This window comes from Simochromis diagramma, unplaced genomic scaffold (assembly GCF_900408965.1).
Source record: "Simochromis diagramma unplaced genomic scaffold, fSimDia1.1 OVJJ01000463.1, whole genome shotgun sequence".
NCBI classification, from domain to species: Eukaryota; Metazoa; Chordata; class Actinopteri; order Cichliformes; family Cichlidae; genus Simochromis; species Simochromis diagramma.
Window position 1 is genome coordinate 5,258,891 of NW_024386941.1, and position 4,610 is coordinate 5,263,500.

General features: G+C 41.7%; 1 pseudogene; it reads left to right on the forward strand.

The window, feature by feature from the left end:
• Positions 1 to 410: 410 nt before the first annotated feature.
• Positions 411 to 1,261, forward strand: LOC120736999 (annotated as a pseudogene).
• The last annotated feature ends 3,349 nt before the right edge of the window (positions 1,262 to 4,610 follow it).

The following is a 4,610-nucleotide window of genomic DNA, read 5'->3' on the forward strand; positions in this document are numbered from 1 at the left end:
TTCTGGCTGACTTATTTACAGCGCAATGTGTATGTGTCTCTCAACCTCACAAGCAAGCTCACTCCTCCCTGAAGAATGCAGCTCCAAAGCAATAACATGGCAGATAAAGAGACAACAGCAAGCCCTGAGCAAAAGTCTCAGCGAGCAGCAGCAATGTGAACAAACAGCACCAGAGAAGAAGAAGAGCAAACCCATCATCCTGACTGATCGGATGAATGGCACTTTGTTTACAACAAGCTGCAACTTCACTGTGCATGTGAAGAAAACTTTTAAGGAGAACTGAGGAGACTGTTGGAGTTTGACATTTGCCACCTGTGGAGTAAAGTGGCAAGAAGAGACAGTGGAACACAGGACAAAGCTGAAGGAGAACTGCCGGCGCTGTGGTTGGAAAAGCTCCATCATAAACACGCCCTGTGCAGAGGTCCAAACCCAAGAAGGTCGGCATCAGCGTGGGTGAGCTGATTGTGAAAGCCGTGGCCGTTTCCAAGGAGCGCAGCGGCGTCTCCACATCCGCTCTCAAGCAGGCTCTGGCTGCCGGAGGCTACGATGTGGATAAGAGCAAGGCCCGTGTCAAGACCGCCTTCAAGAGCCTGGTGGCGAAGGGCACTCTGGTGCAGACCAAGGGCACCGGGGCCTCCGGACCTTTCAAGATGAACAAGGCTACTGAGACCAAAGCCAAGACGCCCGCCGCGGCCAAAGCCAAGAAGAGCTGCTAAGAAGTCGCCCAAGAAGGCAGCAGCAGCACTTCAGCCACTAGCACGAAGTCAACCGCATCAGAGGACAATAGAATGAGAGTGGTGAGAACACAAATTTTATTTTTAATGTGGGAAATCAAAATTTGGGTTAGCAAACCTGGGGAAAAGAAAACTGACTGCTTAAGTTGGAAAATTGAGACGGAGTTTAAAACACTGCGAAAATAGAAACATATACAAAATCACACACAAAAGCAAAACATGCATTAACCATACTAACACTCCAAACACAAGAGAGCTCATGAAGATTAGACAACATTTTAAGTGTATGAGTCTGTGTATCATCTTGTCCAAGTCACCTCGTGTGATGCAAAGACCAGTGGAACTCATAGCACATTACATGCTCTGCTGGATATGCAGCTCCACAGACATGCAATGAAAATTAGCTTGTTATCTTTCATCAGTGTTAAAATAGTGTCAATTTAGCAGACACTTGTTATCAAATACTGGATTTATACAATGCAAAAAATTGACTCTCTAGGTTGCAGGACAGCATTTTAACTTTTGAAGAGAAAAAAAATCCTGGTTTGACCAACCAGAGATCAGACAATAAATTTAGTTGTTAAAATGGTAAATTGGGAGAAGCTTCCTGCTTGATTAATGCAGCATAAGTAATTTACTGTATGAGGGAAATTGTCTTTTGTGATACTATTTTGAACATGCTTTTCTGTTGTCCTGTCAACTTAGTGGGTTAATAGCTGATATGCAACTTAGTTGATCGGTTTTAGATTAATGAAAGGTGATTGAATTCTAGTACGAGTGAATGAGATGTGTTGTAGTTTGTTGTGTGTTGAGTGGAGACTTTAAAACACTGAGTTTCCTGTTTGATGTGCGAGTGAATCTTGTATTTAGATACACAACTCTGAATATGTCAGAACAAACTTTTTTGTGAAGTGCATGACAGCATGTCACATGTTTTATGATGAAGGGAAAAAAGGAAAATTGAATAAAATAGATCTGTGGCCTAAATGAGTGAAGAGCACAGACCTGGTGATTAAACTCATAAGTTAATAAGACATTAGACTGTTGTGTGTTGTGCAGCTGATGATTGATTTGGAGTGAATCTAGCTGATGATTTTTCTTCTGTTGTGAAGTCGAGCCTGCCGATTAGTATGATGGTATGATGAACCATGCTAATGGTATGATTTACCTGAGATGAGGAGTTTGTGTCATGACTTGACAAGGCCTTTTTATTTTGATACTTTCACAGTGCACTGAGAGTTTGGTTTGATATTTTTCATTTTTATCTTTTGAACAGGCACTGATTTTGTTTGTCTATTTCTTTTCTTTAAGCAGATCTGCACGTCGGGAATTAAAAGTGCTACACGTCGTCGAGAAAATTGTATCAAGTGAGTTTTCTCCACATTAAAACGGACTCTGGAGAAAGCCACTTATTTGGGACAATATTAAATGAGTGTCCCAGCCTAAAAAAAGGATTCAGCGATGTAATCCTATCTAAAGTTCTTTTTCTTTTTGGAATGACATCGTTTTGCTGAGAGTGGAAACTAAATGCGACAATCGATTCCACTATCAGCAAAGAAAGAAAGAATAAATGAATGTATGAATGCGTGAGTAAAAGGAAAGAAAGCTGACTGACTGGTAAAGGCTGACAAGACTGACTGACTTAACACCATTGTGTGAAGCCCACCCCCACCTGACAAAGGGGTGGATGTATCTCTGTGTGTGTCTCTGTTACAGGAGCAGAAAGATGACAGCAACATCTGGGGTTGCGTGAGGGTTTAACCTTTTAAATGCCATTTTTATGTTTGTGAATTTATCAGAGGTGTGTTATTCATGGGCTTGTGTTGCTCACAGAAATTACTGTGAGAAGGTGTACACACCTGCGCAGCGCTAACATTCACATTTCTCTTTACAGCAGATGATTAATCATGTGTTTGATCATGTGGTTTATAAGAGGATTAGTTAATGTTTTTTTTTACTGTAGGATTTCTGGGTTTATATGTGAATGACATTCCTTCCACGAGAAGGGATGGTTGATTTTATGGTGTTTTATGGCACCTCTGGAACCTGTTGACCCGTGTCTGACCTCCTCTGACCACAGTCACTGTGTATTGCTTATGTTTGTTTTTTCTGGGACTGCATGTGGAAGATTCAGCTGAAACGGACAAGTGACATGAGTAAAACAAATAAGAGATTACGGTGTTTATGGACGAGTTTATTATGGGCTCATTTGCTGGCCACTTTTGGACCCATAATAATAATCATAATATTAATAATAATCATAATAATTGAGTGGAGTGACTTTGCTTAAGAGAAGTCACCGGTTACATTAATGTTAACTGAGTACATGGGATGATCCATGTCTGAGGCAAATTATGGTAGTAATTGTAGTTTCCTGATTTGAGGAAACCTGCACATGACACTTGTCTTGCCCGTGCTGAATGCTTATTACCCTTTTGATATACTTGTTTGTACGTGTGAAGTTTGCTTTTATTTCCAGATCTTGTGTATGCAGGTGGAGCCAGTTTTTAAGACAGGGGTCCAGGTTTTGGTGAGTTGACGCATGAGGGTGTCCATGCGTAAAGAGGTGGGGGTCCAGAAGTAACATTAAACAATGTTTACTATTAGTGTTGCAGTGATTTGTGTGATTAGCCGTTTATTTACAAGTATTAAATCTATGCGAGTGGTGCATCCATGTTCAGATGAGGCTTTGATGGTTGTTGATGGCCTATAAATGAAGTTCACTGAACTAAAGAATGTGGTTTGATGATTGTTGACATGCTCTCCAAATAGAAGTTTTTCTAAAATACAGGTGCAGCAGTAATCTCCTGAGAAATCTTCAGAGGCCCAGTGAGAAGCGCATAGCTGACAGGACCAGGCAGTGGTTGAGGTCAAAGATCAAGCTGGTTGAGGCCCATCATGAGATCAGACCTTGGAGTCACAGCAAGGACCATGAAACTGCCTGCAAAATAGAGGAGAGGATCGTCCACAGGATGGGAGCTGAGGCCACGAGAGAGACTTCAGGAGGATCAGAGATCATCTTCAGCACAGCAGACAGGACACAGAGAGCTGTGCTACTGAGCTTCCAGGAGATCAAGAGGAGACTTCCCACACCAAGATTTTAAATAAAATGAAAGATTCAATATTGACGCTGAGGAAGACAACTAAGGTGTACGACGTGCTCTGCCTTAAACCTTCAGCAGCGTTGGAATATGAAAACTCGATGAATGAGGGGAGCGTGCCAAGCTCCATCGACGGCACAGAAGGAGTTCAAGGATGACATCGTGATTCTGTGAAAGCACAGGAACCAGAAGCTATGGTGGTGATGATAGTAGTTTCCTATGAACTGCTGGGATCATAACAGCAGTAAGACAACCCTGCACCCTTTCCACAGAGGTGTTTCTCTGCAGAGCGTGGACAATTAAGGAGTCATAAATATCCCCCTCACAGGACGAAGGCTTGAATGAGGTAATGAGAGGCCATAAAACTAGAGTGCTGAGAGGTCTGCAGCTTTGGAAATAGCTGAGACCCATGTTGACAAACAACAAAACCAACTGGTATGTTTGAATGTTTATTCTACATACATTTGGACTCTGGTCCTATGGACAATGATGGAAACAACTAGAAGAGACATTTATGACGCCCTGCAGAACTCAAATCACTCTGCAGAAAGACATGTGATTTGCACACCTGGAGGAAGCATCACGAAGCTGAGATGTGTCTGAAAATGTTACTTTCTTGTTTTCATTATTAAATCAACAATTTCTTTGTTTGCTTGTAGGATGCAGTTTGCCATGAGATGAGCTCAATGAATAGGATAACTGCTAATACATTTGTTAAACTGTGTATCTTTACAGTGCTTTAGGGTGATTTGACATATGCTGAATATAACAATGT